This window comes from Pseudophryne corroboree, chromosome 5, assembly GCF_028390025.1.
Source record: "Pseudophryne corroboree isolate aPseCor3 chromosome 5, aPseCor3.hap2, whole genome shotgun sequence".
NCBI classification, from domain to species: Eukaryota; Metazoa; Chordata; class Amphibia; order Anura; family Myobatrachidae; genus Pseudophryne; species Pseudophryne corroboree.
The window spans coordinates 276,840,838-276,858,163 of NC_086448.1; the positions used below are offsets into that span (position 1 = coordinate 276,840,838).

At 45.1% G+C, this 17,326-nt stretch overlaps 1 protein-coding gene across 3 annotated transcripts in view; it reads left to right on the forward strand.

Moving 5' to 3' along the window:
- Positions 1-17,326, forward strand: part of NEK11 (NIMA related kinase 11) — a 959,809-nt gene that overhangs the window by 298,506 nt on the left and 643,977 nt on the right. The gene's annotated exons all lie outside the window — the stretch shown is intronic.

Sequence of the window (17,326 nt, forward strand, 5' to 3'; positions counted from 1 at the left end):
CACAGGTGTGTAATGGTGTCAGGTCAGGCTGTAATAAGGTATCCGATTAATGGACATGAGCTGAAGTGGCAGAGACCACTGAAGAGAGAAGGCGTGGAGGTCAAGTGTGGTTACTTCTCATGGACTCACCAGACAGGAAGAGACTCTATCTGTGACAACTGAACACTATGTAACTGTGATTACGAAGACTGGAACCTCAGTAACTGTGATCAGCAGACATTAACTGTGAAGACTGTGTGCTAGATAACTGTGGCGAGACGACAGTGATTGTGGAGACTGGGGACTTGTCAACAGTGGCTTGTAAACAATAACTGGTTAAACTGAGAACTTGGTAACGGCGGCTTGTAGATATCAACTGAGAAAACTGGACACTTGGAAATTGTGACTGGAAGACTCAGACTGTGAGAATTGAATACTTGGAAATCGTGGATGAAAGACTCAGACTGTGAGAATTAGATACTGTGAACTCGTGGATGCAAAACTTAGACTCTAAGAACGGGATTATTGGGAAATATGGCTGAAAGGCTTGGACTGTGTACACTGGATACTTGGAAAATATGACTGAAAGACTTGGACTGTGTACTCTGGATACTTGATAAATGTAACTGAAAGACTCAGAGTGTGAACTCTTGATACCTGGTAAATGCAACTGAGAGACTTGAACTGTGAACTCTGGATACTTGGTGAACGTAACTGAAAGACTTGATTTGTGAACTCTGGATACTTGGACAACGTGAATGAAAGACTATGGGGTAAATTTACTAAGATTCGTATTTTCCCGTTTCAGGTCAAAGTTCAATCACGAATGACATCGAAAGTGTAAAACTGCAACTTTTTGAATTTATTACGACTAATTTACTAAGCTGTCGTATTCGGGTTTTTCTTTTGTTCCGATGTCGATGTCATTCGTGTTTTTTTTTTTTTTTTTTACGGCAGTGATTAGCAAAACACTGCCGACTTTTTAAAAATGAATCTCGGCCGGATCTGTGTGATCCGTGCTGGGGTTCATTTTTTTTTTTTTTTTAAATTAAACAGTGTAAAATAAAAAAAAAAATTGCGTGGGGTCCCCCCAGGGGTGTATCTAGGGGTCTGAGCGCCCCTGGCAAAGTCAGGGGCAGCAACCCCCCACCACCACCACACACACACACACACATACACACACACACACACACACACACACATACATACATACATACATACATACATACATACACATAGTTGAAATAAGGGAGGTGTGTCAAAAAAGAAATGTGAGAAATGTGGCCTTATGGGGAAGGGAAGAGGCATGGCCACACAATAGTACCTCAAATTCAAATTATGCCACACAATATCACATTACACCGCACAGTAGTGTCCATTACTCACATTACAATGCACAGTAGTGTCTCTTTTTCATGTTACGCCACACAGTCATACCCCTATAGAAAACACAGTCTATAAAGGGCATATGGGGAATGCAAATAGAAAATGGAAATGTGGACCAGTGCTAATAAATATATTCCTAATTTTATATGGGGAATGCGGTCAAACCACATTTGCCATTAGTATATATGATCCTGCCCATAGGCAGACACATATACACTTCCATACATAGTCACACACAAAACACATACATATGATATACAGTACAGTTACACATACAGTTACATACTTGCTGTATATAGTTACACACTTATTCACATACATAGTCACAAACTAAAACACACATAAATACAGTAGATACTTATACACACACAAACATACAGTACATACATACATAGTCACACACATACATAAATTCAATCACAGACACACATACAGACAGACTATATAGTATCCCCCCACCCCCCATATTACAAACAGGGTACGCTGACTGCATGTACTTTAGTAGCTCATTCTCCTCTCACCCTCTCCTCCATGCTGCTGGGCTGCCTGGCAGTGAGTGTCGTTTAGTCCCACCCCCATGCTTCCACTCCATCCACGGCCCTAGCCCAATGCAGGGCAGTGTAGTCCTGTGCCTCAAACCCCCCTCCCACCCTCCCCATAATCCGGCTCTGACTGTACCTGGTGACTGTCTGTTACTGCCGGCACCAGTGTTCAGCGGCACAGCTCCGCACTAGTGATCAATCAGACTCAAAGTAAACTACAACTCCTAGTAGCCATTGGTGCTGGGAGCTCCCAGCAACAAGGGCTGCTGGGAGCTGTAGTTTATGTTGTGTCTGATTACAAGCAAGGTGCAGTGTGCTGCTGCCGGACACTGGCGCCGGCACTAACAGACAGTCACCAAGTCTAACAGTACCACTTGGTTCTACCCCCTGGCCATGGATGGCACAGCCGGACGGCGCCCCCTCCTTGCCTGGAGCCCCTGGCGAGTGCCATCCTGGCCAATAGGTAGATACACCCCTGGGTCCCCCCTCCTAAGCATAAGCAGCCTCGGGCTCTTTGAGCCAATCCTGGTTGCAGAAATATGGGAAAAAATTGACAGGGGTTCCCATATATTTAAGTAACCAGCATCGGGCTCTGCGCCTGGTCCTGGTTCCAAAAATACGGGGGACAAAAAGAGTAGGGGTCCCCCGTATTTTTAAAACCAGCACCGGGCTCCACTAGCTGGACAGATAATGCCACAGCCGGGGGTCACTTTTATATAGTGCCCTGCGGCCGTGGCATCAAAAATCCAACTAGTCACCCCTGGCCGGGGTACCCTGGGGGAGTGGGGACCCCTTCAATCAAGGGGTCCCCCCCCCAGCCACCCAAGGGCCAGGGGTGAAGCCCGAGGCTGTCCCCCCCATCCAATTGGCTGCGGATGGGGGGCTGATAGCCTTTTTTGAAAATGAAAAGATATTGTTTTTAGTAGCAGTACTACAAGGCCCAGCAAGCCTCCCCCGCATGCTGGTACTTGGAGAACCACAAGTACCAGCATGCGGCGGAAAAACGGGCCCGCTGGTACCTGTAGTACTATTACTAAAAAAATACCCAAAAAAAGACAAGACACACACACCGTGAAAGTAAAGATTTATTACATACATGCACACAAACATACATACATACTTACCTTATGTTCACACGCAGGTCGGTCCTCTTCTCCAGTAGAATCCAAGGGGTACCTGTTGAATAAATTCTACTCACCAGATCCAGGGTCCCAGGGTCCTCGGGGCAACCATTTGTAATCCAGGTACTTGAATAAAATAACAAAACGGATACCCGAGCCACGAACTGAAAGGGGCCCCATGTTTTCACATGGGACTCCTTTCCCCGAATGCCAGAAACCCACTCTGACTTCTGTCTAAGTGGGTTTCTTCAGCCAATCAGGGAGCGCCACGTTGTAGCACTCTCCTGATCGGCTGTGTGCTCCTGTACTGAGTGACAGGCGGCACACGGCAGTGTTACAATGTAGCGCCTATGCGCTCCATTGTAACCAATGGTGGGAACTTTCTGCTCAGCGGTGACGTCACTTTAGGTCAACCGCAGGGCAGAAGTTCCCAGCATTGGTTACAATGTAGCGCATAGGCGCTACATTGTAACACTGCCGTGTGCCGCCTGTCACTCAGTACAGGAGCACACAGCCGATCAGGAGAGTGCTACAACGTGGCGCTCCCTGATTGGCTGAAGAAACCCACTTAGACAGAAGTCAGAGTGGGTTTCTGGCATTCGGGGAAAGGAGTCCCATGTGAAAACATGGGGCCCCTTTCAGTTCGTGGCTCGGGTATCCGTTTTGTTATTTTATTCAAGTACCTGGATTACAAATGGTTGCCCCGAGGACCCTGGGACCCTGGATCTGGTGAGTAGAATTTATTCAACAGGTACCCCTTGGATTCTACTGGAGAAGAGGACCGACCTGCATGTGAACATAAGGTAAGTATGTATGTATGTTTGTCTGCATGTATGTAATAAATCTTTACTTTCACGGTGTGTGTGTCTTGTCTTTTTTTGGGTATTTTTTTAGTAATAGTACTACAGGTACCAGCGGGCCCGTTTTTCCGCCGCATGCTGGTACTTGTGGTTCTCCAAGTACCAGCATGCGGGGGAGGCTTGCTGGGCCTTGTAGTACTGCTACTAAAAACAATATCTTTTCATTTTCAAAAAAGGCTATCAGCCCCCCCATCCGCAGCCAATTGGATGGGGGGGACAGCCTCGGGCTTCACCCCTGGCCCTTGGGTGGCTGGGGGGGGGGACCCCTTGATTGAAGGGGTCCCCACTCCCCCAGGGTACCCCGGCCAGGGGTGACTAGTTGGATATTTGATGCCACGGCCGCAGGGCACTATATAAAAGTGACCCCCGGCTGTGGCATTATCTGTCCAGCTAGTGGAGCCCGGTGCTGGTTTTAAAAATACGGGGGACCCCTACTCTTTTTGTCCCCCGTATTTTTGGAACCAGGACCAGGCGCAGAGCCCGATGCTGGTTGCTTAAATATGGGGGAACCCCTGTCAATTTTTTTCCCATATTTCTGCAACCAGGATCGGCTCAAAGAGCCCGAGGCTGGTTATGCTTAGGAGGGGGGACCCCACGCAATTTTTTTTGAGAAAATAATCACTTTCCACCCCTTCCCACTGATATACATGCACGGATCTCATGGATCTGTGCATGCCTATCCAATCACGGATAAAAAAAGCAGGTCTGTTTTTTTAAAGCACTTTTTTACGAGTTGTAATTTTTCACGGCAGTGTTTTGTTTTTTTTGGCTTTGCACTTCTTAGTAAATGACCGAGATTCATACTTAAACAGCCGCGTTTTGACCGATGGTGTATTCATTCGTGATTTTTTCCTAGGACTTCCAAATATTACGAATGCCCTCATCACTGCCGTGATTTGAGTTTAGTAAATGACCGAGATGACACTTTGAAGAAAAAACGGCATCTCGGTCAAAATCGGGACCTTAGTAAATTTACCCCTGTGACTGCGAACAATGGATACTTCATAAACGTGACTTAGAGACTTGAACCGTGGACTCTGGATATTTGGAAAATGTGATTTGAAAGACTTGGATCACGGAAACTGAATATTGAGCAACTGAGCAGAGGAATCATCAACAGCTACGGATATCCCACAGCTTCCACCTGGTGAGCTGGCAGCCACAGGAAGCGGTGCCGGTACTGAACTCAGAACCAGAGCGTAGAGGATAGCAGAATACCATACTGGAGAGCGAAGCCTGCGCGTTTGCAGAGCCACTCAGACTCTGCGTGATGACCTGATATGCAATGATGGTACCGATGTATCAGCAATTACACAATGTCAGAAATGATGCGACACCGGTAGGCATCCCTATGCTAAGGTTAGCTTTGACCCATATCAGCATATAATCGCAATGCGTACAGACACAGCAAGAACAATCACATCTGAATTAGGCCCATTGTATCTAACAATTGTCCAAATACTTCTAATAAATACGTATATTAATGAAAGTTCCTCATTTTTTAAAATAATATTCCTTGTCTAAATTAGACAGATGGGCATATTTTTGATATCAACACTATTAGGACTGCATGAGAAGCTTAATGTAAGACACATAGTAAATCTTCTCTTAGGTGTTCTGGCTATTAGATATTGAATTTGTAGCAGATCACTCAGGTAAAGGAGACTGAAGATACAGTATGAAAAATGGTGTTCTTCTCCAAAAAGAAATGATGTATGTAATGGAAGAAGAAACAATCTAGTGCAATAATGCTTAAGGAAAACAGGATTCTAAATCTCAATTACAGTCATGTCCCACTGAAGCATTTACGGCATAAAAGTTGGTAAGATTTTCTGCTTGATAAATCTTTATTAAAGTTTGAAGTTCTCCTGTTGTGGTTAAACCTAAAATTGCTTATTTGTTGGCACATAGAAATTGTCAGGAGAAACCTGCAGTGGAATGGTTTTTCCTCATTTCCACTCATTCAGATGATCTCACAAAGTCAAGAGGGAGAAAAGATTTAACAGTTACAATATAATCATTTATTAAGCAAGAGAGACTAAAACAACTTACAGGAAATTGAACACAAAACACAAATAAGTATGCTCGATAATAAACTCTGGCTGTGTACCAAAACTTATGTTCTAAAGTGCCTGCAATAATATAAGGTTATGTAGTAATAATATAATTGTCACGATCTGGGTATCTGGACGCCATTATTTGCCATTTAGATGTATCCTGAGGCTGGCTCAGCGTTCCAGGGCCGGATCTCACCTGTGTTACTGATGTCCATGCTCTACATCTCCCTCCTGTCACTCTGAGACGCTGTCACAGCGGCATCACGTTTGGCGTCTCCAGCCTCTGCGGCCTCCGCCGCCGCTCCTGTGTTTCCGGACTACTGATTGTCAGTGTGGCGTTTCATGTCTGCCGCGATCTCCGCTGTCATCCATGTGGTTCCAGTGTGCAGATTGCCAGTGTGAAGTCTCCTGCCCTCCGCGGTCTGCGCCGCCATTACTGCCGAATCTCCACATGGTTTCTCAAACTAACTTTCCCTCCAAGTGCTAACATGGGCGCAGCCATGTTGGTTTCAATCACATGCCTCAGTTTCCACCAATCCGCTGCTTCTGGAATCTGCATAATTGCCCAGCCAATGCCTGCCTTGCTGCAGGTATAAGTATCCTGTGCCTGGGCCAGGAAATCGTGAGTGCTTTGGTTGTCAAACCTTGTTCCAGTCTCTCTCTCTCCTGTGATTGTTTCACCAGGTTTCCAGCTCCTGTTACCAGCAGCCACTAAGAGACCCGCACCTGCTTTCCATCTTGCGGTGCAGCCTGACTCTGCAGTCCTCCGTGACTACTCCAGCTTCCAGCTACAAACCATCTGCTTCCAGCGATCAGCTTCCAGCAGTATCCAGCTTCCTTAAAGTGCCGGTGTTGTTCCAACGGATACCTCCATACCAGCAGTATCCTCAAACCATCGGTAACCACCTTTCATCTTTCCAGTATCCACGCTCCCCAGCTTCATCCTATCACCTGGCTGGTTCCATCCAGGATCCACTCCGTGTTTTCATCATCTGGCTGGTTCCATCCAGCATTCACAGCACTCCTTTCAGCTACAGTGATCCAGCTCCAAGAATTACATCTGCTGACGTGTTCCTCGGCTATCCTCACTACTACAGACAGGCCTGGTAAGGACAATCCATCTATGGGACTTTAACATCTGATCCATATCCTACCAGTGCTCTGTGGCTCCAGCCAAGATCTTAGTGATCCAGGAACTGTACCATTTAATCACTGCTTGTTCTTTATTTACTGCTGTGCAAAATACGGAGTTTGTTAATAAAACTTTTATTGACTTTTAAACCCTGGTTGTCATGGTCACACCTTCGGGTGATCCTTCTCCACTACACTTACATGTCCAGGGGTCTGATTAAACCTTCCAAGTTTAAGTTTATCCCAGCCCCTACAACTGAGGCTTCCTCCTGTCAGCCCAGACCCTCAGTTGTGACAATAATGTTATGGTGCCTGGGTTCTAAGGTCCGATAGATCAGTGGAACAAGGATTGAGAAAGTTACTTTAGATACTGTAGGTAGGAGTTAGGTTTCTCCACTAAACTGCCAATGTGTTATGATGAGTGAGGCCTTAACAAAGATGCATTTACAATCGAAATGCGTTGGTATATATACAGTGCCTTGCTAAAGTATTCACCCCCATGGCTTTTTACAACCTGTAATTTTATTTTATTTTAATCTGAATTTTATGTGTACTGCACAAAATAGTTTTGGTGAAGTGAAATGAGGAAATTTTATATAAAAAATATTTTTTATAAATAAAAATGTGAACATGGGCATGTGTGTATGTATTCACTCCCTTTGCTATGAAGACCCTCAAAAGTTCTGGTGCAACCAATTACCTTCATACGTCACATAATTAGTGAAATGAAGTCCACCTGTGTGCAATCTAAGTGTCACATGATCTGTCAGTATAAACACACCTTTTCTGAAAGGCCCCAGAGGCTGCTACACCACTATGCAAGAGGCATCACACCATGAAGACCAAGGAGCTCTCCAAACAAGTCGGGGACAAAGTTGTTGAGAAGTACAAGTCAGGGTTGGGTTATAAAAAAATATCCAAATCTTTGATGATCTCCCGGATCACCATCAAATCCATCATCTTGAAATGGAAAGAACATGGGCCCTCATTCCGAGTTGATCGCTCGCTAACTGCTTTTAGCAGCAGTACAAACGCTAAGCCGCCGCCCTCTGGGAGTGTATCTTAGCTTAGCAGAAGTGCGTACGAAAGGATCACAGAACAGGTTTTTGTTTTTTTCAAGCAGTTTCAGAGTACCTGCAGACCTACTCCTTCCTTGCGATCACTTAAGTCTGTTTAGTTCCTGTTTTGACGTCACAAACACGCCATGCGTTCGGCCAGCCACTCCCCTGTTTCTCCAGGCACGCCTGCATTTTTACCTGACATGCCTGCGTTTTTTAGCACACTCCCGGAAAACGGTCAGTTACCTCCCAGAAATGCCCCATTCCTGTCAATCACTCACCGATCAACAGAGCGACGGAAAAGAGTCGCTCGCCCTTGTGTAAAACTGCATCGTTTTTTGTGAGAGGTACTTTGCGCATGCGTACTGCGGCCCATACGCATGCGCAGAAATGCAGATTTTTAGCCTGATCGCTGCGCTGCGAACAAAGGTAGCTAGCGATCAACTCGAAATGACCACCATGGTACCACAACAAACCTGCCAAGAGAGGTCCGGCCACCAAAGTTCACAGACCGGGCACGGAGGACATTAATCAGAGAGGCAGCACAGAGACCAAAGGTAACCCTGAAGTCGCTGCAAAGTTCCACAGCAGAGACTGGTGTATCTGCGCATGTGACCACAATAAGCCATACACTCCATAGAGCTGAGCTTTATGAAAAGTGGCCAGAAAAAAGCCATTGCTTAGTGTTAAAAAAAAAGAAGGCACGTTTTGAGTTCCTCCAAATGTATGGAGGAAGGTGTTCTGGTCAGATGAGGCTAAAATTTTACTTTTCGGCCACCAAGGAAAACGCTATGTCTGGCGCAAACCCAACGCATCCCATCACCCCAAGAACACCATATCCACAGTGAAACATTGTGGTGGCTGCATCATGCTGTGGGGATGTTTTTCAGCAGCAGGGACTGGTAAACTGTTTCGAGTCGAGGGAAAAATGGATGGTGCTAGCAAAACCTGTTTCAGTCTGCCTGTGATTTGAGACTGGAACGGAGGTTCACCTTCCAGCAGGACAATGACCCGAAGCATACTGCTAAAGCAACACTCGAGTAGTTTAAGGGGAAACATTTAAATGTGTTGGAATGGCCTAGTCAAAGCCCAGATTGAGAATCTGTGGTCAGACTTGAAGATTGCTGTTCACAAGCAGAAACCATCCAACATGAAGGAGCTGGAGCATTGAGGAATGGGCAAAAATCCCAGTGGCAAGATGTGGCAAGCTCATAGAGACTTATCCAAAGCGACTTGCAGCTGTAATTGCCACAAAAGGTGGCTCTACAAATTACTGACTGTAGGGGGGTGAATAGTTATGCACGCTGAAGTTTTCTGTTATTTTGTCCTATTTGTTGTTTGCTTCACAATAAAATAAAAAATAAATAAAAACATCTTCAAAGTTGTAGACATGTTCTGTGAATGAAATGATGCATACCTTCAAACAATCTATTTTAATTCCAGGTTGTGAGGCAACAAAACATGAAAAATGTAAAGGGGGGTGAATACTTTAGCAAGGCACTGTGTATATATGTATATATGTATGTATGTGTGTGTATGTATGTATGTATATATATATATATATATATATATATATCATAGGCATTTCTATAATGGGTGCAGTGTGTGCGGTGCACATGGGCCCCTGAGTCCACGGGGGCCCACACCGCACACACTGCACCCATATATTATACTTACCACTCCGGAGTCCCGTGTGGCAGCCCTCCAGTGCAGGCATAAATCACTCGGAAAATGTCCATGTTCCCGGGTCCTGTGCATGCGCAGTAGACTCTGGCATTATGCTAGAGTCTACTTTGTGCTGGAGAGGAGAGGGTCTGCGACGGAGGCTGCACGCAGGTCCCCTCCCTCTCTTATAATGCCGCTAATATATGAGAGTGAGAGATGAAACCTGAGTCCTACCTCACTAAGATTCTGTTGATGACTTCTATATGTAAACAAACACAGGGGAACGTCATACTCTACAATTCATAAGGAGACAAATCTTCCAATGTATTACAACCAAAATACTGTAGTGGGATGTGAGCAGGGCCGTTATTAGGGGGGTGCTGGGGGCACAGCTTTCCCGAGCCCAGCCTCTCTGACATAGAGAGGAGGACCCGGGATGCTCATGCAGCCACCTGCCCGCCTGCCGCCGTCCCCGTCATTCCGCGGTCGTCCCCGCTGTTCTGCCACTGTCCTCCGACCCTCCAGCAGCTCTATATTGAAAACGTCCTTCCCAAAATGGCCACCGCCACAGAGGAGACAGTTATTCAAGAATAACTGTCTCCTCATTTTGTGAGGGACGTTTTCAATACAGTTGCAGGAGGACGGAGGAGAGCAGCAGAACAGCGGGGATGGAGACGGGCAGGCAGCGGCATCAGCATCCTAGGCCCTCTCGACAGCAGCACATGTATGTATGCATGCATGCATGTGTGTGTTGTGTGTGTATATACATACATACACACACACACGGGTTAACTGGTGCAATTCTAAAGCTGACTCCTCCACAGTGGAAACAGTTAACGACCGTAAATAGAATTTCTACAATGTGTCCACATAATAAACTGCAGGTTCAAAATTAACATAAAACCAACCAACATAATACATATATAATTTTATAAATAGACTTTTTATATATATATATATATATATATATATATAAGAACAAATGAGGAGCGCGGAGTATAAGTAAGCAGTTAAAAGTATTTAATTAACAGCATCATCTGCATACATGCATCTTAGTATCAGACAAGCGGCACAATGTTTCACACACAAGTGCTTCCGGACAGCACCAGGGGAGCGGCCGTCGACCACAGCTGATTCACCGATCCCTTGCTCGGGACTCCACCAGATCAGGACAGCAGACAAAGGATTATTCCAGCATCCGATTACCACTCCAACATGTTTTGTATTGGAGACTTCATCAGGGGGTGTGGCTACCCAGGGCGGAGTGTTACTATTTATACTCTACAACTGCATTAGCATATTTAATTGATGACCATATATGGATGGTTAATAAAGATAGAGAAGTACTGTGTACCGAGAGGTATGGACCTCTCTTTTATCTCAATTTGTGATAAGGTTAACTAATTAACTATAGCTGATGAAGTGACGTAGCCACAGCCCGTGTTTTAGAATAAAGATTTATATAAATGTGGATATATTGTCTAAATGTATGTATATTTTTATGGAATTTTATGTTGTAACGATTATGCGTCTGTTATACTATGAATTAGCAGTAATAAGAGAGTCATCAATTAAATATGCTAATGCGGTTGTAGAGTATAAATAGTAACACTCCGCCCTAGGTAGCCACACCCCCTGACGAAGTCTCCAAGACGAAACATGTTGGAGTGGTAATCGGATGCTGGAATAATCCTTTGTCTGCTGTCCTGATCTGGTGGAGTCCCGAGCAAGGGAGCGGTGAATCAGCTGTGGTCGATGGCCGCTCCCCTGGTGCTGTCCGGAAGCACTTGTGTGTGAAACATTGTGCCGCTTGTCTGATACTAAGATGTATGTATGCAGATGATGCTGTTAATTAAATACTTTTAACTGCCTACTTATACTCCGCGCTCCTCATTTGTTCTTTTACATGTACTCTCATTAAGCCCGTGGTACGGCTTTTATTGGAGGAAGAGGCGGAGGATTTATAAAGAGATTGATCAGGAGCTGGAATCATTGGACTCTTTAGAAAAAGTTACTGGACTGCTGTGAATATAGCGCAATTATCCTTTTTCTTGTTTATATATATATATATATATATATATATATATATATATATGGTTTTCTGAAAATAAAAATTAGGTGAAATCTGGAGGTGTCTGATGGGGAATTTAAAAAGTTCAACAACAAAAAAAATAAAAAAATATTCCTACCTTAAATACACATGTTGAGACTTGAGTTAGTGGCTTCGTGTCTGCATAGCCATTTTATTTTTTAAAATATATATTTATTTTCATTTAACTTTTTTTTTCTGGGGAGGGGGGGGGGGCTGTGTATTTTGTCAGTCCCGGGCCCCACAATTTCTGATGGCAGCCCTGGATGTAAGTGTAATTGATTCTTAGAATGCTGTTTTTTCAAACATTATCAAACATTGGATTGTTTCTTCTTCCCTTACATAGCCAATTTCTTGGTAGAGAAGAATGGCACTATTTTTCTCAGACGAAAACACTTCTTCTGATTTCTTACCAACTGTGCATTCGCCTTAATCAGGAATCATAGTGTCTGCAGGTGCCGCATGATGCGTCTCTAGTAGCAAGTAGGCGTGTCTGTGTTGAATCGTGTGTATGGAGACTACCGTGAAGTAGCTGTTTCTGTGCGATGACTGTCCTGTGAGTACCGAGAAAACTGTTTCTGTTTCTTATGGGAGTGTCATGGATATGCATCACCACTTCTGTGCTTCAGGGAGCTGTTTGGACATAATTGGGATGGATCACTTGCTGGGTGCATGGCGCTGATGCAACAAACCCTTATTTGGATGCAACCAGTGTCGGATTTTACCTAGTGGCATATTCTAGTAAAATCTTCCACCTGCAGGGACTGCCTAGCAGCAGGGCCGTTTCTAGACAGTTTGGCTCCCAGTGCTAAAAGTTAAAAATGTGCCCCCCTCCCTCCCTCCATAGACATTCCAAATGCAAACCCCCCATAGACATAAAAGAGGGCGCTTGCGCTCTTGATGAGGGGCGTGGCCTTGCTAAAATGGGTGGGCCCTCGCTAAAATGGATGTGGCTTCTCATAAAAAGACTGCCTTACACCCCAGTTTTTGACCCTGCAACATTAGACCTCGGCTATCACAGGAAAAAAAACAATTCTACCATATTAAGCCCCACACAATAATGCCTCTTGCATCCTGTGATGTTTGCTTTAGGACTTTGCTTTGAAATGAAAACCCAATATCCTATGGAAAAACTACAGTTCCTTATGCAATGCAGGATTTCTAATCTGTACACCAGCCAGCAATAATTCATTTGTTGACCTTGAAGATACAATATTTTAGATTTTGCTATCTCTGCACATGGAATAGAGTAGGTAGAATGTACTGAGAAGTTTTGTGATCTGAAGCTTTGTGGGCTATTTTGCAATTTTGATCCTTTGTTAAATAATATTGTGAAAAGAAATTAATCTGCGTAGGTGTTGTACAATGGTGGAATTATTAATAATTACAAACCTCTTTCATGTCATTTAAAATATTTGTGAATGCCGTTTTCTTTACAGTGCTGTCTTTGAAAGGAAATCCCAAGTAATTTATAAAAAAAAAATCCCCAATTTTGAATAAGATAATTTGCAGTTTACTTTTGTTAGCTTTTCTGATTACTTGTGGTAGAACAATAACAATGTATTGATATTTTTATCAACTAAGTCTGAAATAATAGTGGTTAGGGGTGTGGATTATTAGATCTACACTAAAAAGGTCTATAGTCAATAGGTTGACCTCTAATGGTCGACATGCATTAGGTCGACAGGGTCAGAAGGTTGACACGGAATAGATAGACAGTAGAAAAGTTTGACTGGATCAAAAGGTCGACATGGAAATAGTTGTCACAAAAAAGGTAGAAACTTTATATTTTGTTTTGTTTTTTGTCACTTTTCTGCAACAAACAAGCCCCATTAGACCCCTTTCACATCGCACAAATAACCCGGTACCGACACGGCATATTGCCGTGTCGAACCGGGTCAGTGTGCGATGTGAAAGCACACTGGCCGATTTAGCGGGTCGCCTGACCCGGTAAATCAACCCGGTAAAAAAGAAGGGTTTTACCCGGGTTGATTACCGGGTCAGGTGCGGTGTGAATGGGAGCCGTGTCGATGCGACACGGTTCCCATTCACAAGATAGGGAGAGGCGGCGCTGGAGATGAGCTCATCTCCCGACGCCGCCTCCACCCCCGCCCCTGCTGCTGCTGCGCGCTCCGTTGTTATGGCAACCGACCCGGTATATTGCCGGGTCGGAAAGCCAGCAGCGGAGTGCAAATGCCGGATCCCACCCGGCAAGTACACGTTTGTCTTACCGGGTAGGATCCGGCATTTGCAGTCTGGATGCAGCATTAGTGTACCGCTTTGCTCACCATGGTTCAGGCAAGGTTCCTTCCTCCACTACCGCTGCACTCGGAACAGGTTACTATTCCCAATTGTATAAATACTGTAGAAAAAAATCATACTATGGCGCGGCACAATGAAGCAGCACAAGACAGTACAGAATAAGGGCCCTATTCAGGGCTAAGTGCCTGCGGTGCTACCGCAATTTCAGTGTGGTAAAGGAGGGGGGGTGCAGCAGTTAGCATGGTGGGTGGCCTTGCCATGCGATGGGCGGCCTCCACCATGGAATCAAAAGGATTGCAAATTCTGCTGCTTTGCAGAATTTGCAATCCTTACTGAAACAGGTTCTAAGTCACCAACTTAATACAAATGCATTAGAGAAGAAAAAGAACAATCTCACTTGTGCTCCAAAAGTCCCCAAACTATGGGCCTAATTCAGACCTGATCGGGGCTGTGCGAAGCCGATCAGGTCTGAACTGCGCTTGCGCCTCTGCCTGATTGACAGGCGGCATCTGGCCGCCATTTAGGGGATGCGGTCCGGGAAATGCAGAAGTGGCCGGACCGTTGGGGCGCGGGCCGCGGCGGCTGTGTGATGTCACACGCAGCCGCTGCGACCATCACAGCGACGAATAGCTACTGCCAGGAGCTGCGCTGGCAGGGAGCTACTCCTAAAGTACAAAAGCAGCAATGCTTTTGTACTTGTGCTGGGGGGGAGGGGGAGGGCCTGACATGCGGGGCGGACTAGCCCTGTGCTGGTAGTCCCCCCGCAAGTCTGTGTGACTGATCGTAGCTGTGCTAAATTTAGCACATCTACAATCAGGTCTGAATTAGGCCCTATAATGGTCCTCAGTGTGGTGTTTTCACAATGTCTACTCGGTCCCAAAAAGTAATGTCCAATGGTAATCACATAGAAAACAAAAAAATATATAATAGTGTAATACTACAAATATCAGTAACACCAACTGGTGATCACAATATAGAAAGATGTGCAGATAGGGGGTAATTCCAAGTTGATCGGAGCAGGAAAGTTTTTAGCAGTTGGGCAAAACCATGTGCACTGCAGGGGGGGCAGATATAACATCTGCAGAGAGAGTTAGATTTGGGTGGGTTATTTTGTTTCTGTGCAGGGTAAATACTGGCTGCTTTATTTTTACACTGCAATTTAGATTGCAGATTGAACACACCACACCCAAATCTAACTCTCTCTGCGCATGTTATATCTGCCCCCCCCCTGCAGTGCACATGGGCCCTCATTCCGAGTTGTTCGCTCGGTAATTTTCTTCGCATCGCAGCGATTTTCCGCTAATTGCGCATGCGCAATGTTCGCACTGCGACTGCGCCAAGTAAATTTGCTAAGAAGTTTGGTATGTTACTCACGGCATTACGAAGTTTTTTCTTCGTTCTGGTGATCGTAATGTGATTGACAGGAAAAAAAAACGCTGCCGTTTCTGGGAAAAACGCGGGAGTGGCTGGAGAAACGGGGGAGTGTCTGGGCGAACGCTGGGTGTGTTTGTGACGTCAAACCAGGAACGAAACTGACTGAACTGATCGCAGTGGCAGAGTAAGTATCGAGCTCCTCAGAAACTGCTAAGAATTTTCTATTCGCAATTTTGAGAATCTTTCGTTCGCAATTTTGCTAAGCTAAGATTCACTTCCAGTAGGCGGCGGCTTAGCGTGTGCAATGCTGCTAAAAGCAGCTTGCGAGCGAACAACTCGGAATGAGGGCCATGGTTTTGCCCAACTGCTAAAAAATTTCTTGCTGCGATCAACTTGGAATTACCCCCATAGTCCCATCAGCAAATTTAAGTTCCCTCCTTCCTTTAAGTCGACACCACAGTGATGATAGATGCAAGCTATGTAAATTCTTTTATGTATGTTCATAGGTGATGATTTATATTTTTGCTGGTGGGTGCTCGGCGGAGACGGCAGTGGGAATGACGGGCCGCCGCGGCAGTGACATGCCCATTATACATTATGCAACACACCATAATGCCCATTACATGTTATGCATCACACCGTAATGCCCATTACATATTATGCCACACACCGTAATGCCCATTACACAATATGCCACACACCGTAATGCCCATTACACAATATGCCACACACCGTAATGCCCATTACACAGTATGCCACACACCATAATGCCCAATACACAATATGCCACACACCGTAATATCTATTACACAATATGCCACACACCGTGATGTCTATTACACAATATGCCACACACCGTAATGTCTATTACACAATGTGCCACACACCTTAATGTCTATTACACATTATGCCACACACCGTTATGCTCATTACGCAATATGCCACACACCGTAAGGTCTATTAGACATTATGCCACACACCATAATGTCTATTACACGTTATGCTACACACTGCAACACCCATAATGCATTATGCCACACACTGTAATGCCAATTAAATATTATGATACACACAGTTATGGCCCTGACACCATTTTATGCCCACACACAATAATAGCACTTGCATTGCCAGGGGTTTCATGCGCGTTGCTAGGGGTCTCCTGTGCGTTGCCAGGGGTTTCCTGCGTGTTGGCAGGTATCTCCTGGCTGTTGCCCTAGTAAAGTTAGGGAGGGTGGGTGCGGGCATCAGTGGTTACTGCTAGCACCCGCAAGACCCCGCAGTAGATTGAGATGCTCTGGGGGCTGCGAAAGTGCTTCTGTACCATAGCAGTATAAAAAAACCACCCTTTTAAAATGCCTGCTGCCGAGGAGACAGGCGCTAGAGGTCAAATGTGACCTCTAGCGTCTGTCTCCTCCTCAGCGGCGGCCATTTTTGGTTGTTTTTTTTTCATTGCTATGGTACAGAAGCACTTCCGCAGCCCCCAGCGTGTCTCAATCTACTGCGAAGGCAGCGGCGGCTAGCTCTACTGGGGCAGCAGCTAGTTCTGTGGGTGCTCGGACCCGGCAGCACCCACGAAATCGGCGCCTATGTGTATGTTTACTTATAATAGCTACTTTGGGACTTATGGAGCGCAAGTGAAGTTGTAGTTTTTTTTCTCTATTCCCAATTGTAGTCCATGTGGATGGCAAAGTATGATAAAAAAAAAGTTGAAAAAACAAAACAAAAAACGTGTGCTTACCATTGTCATGTCGACTGGTTGACTCTGTTGACATTTTGAACTGTCTACCTTTTACACGTCTACC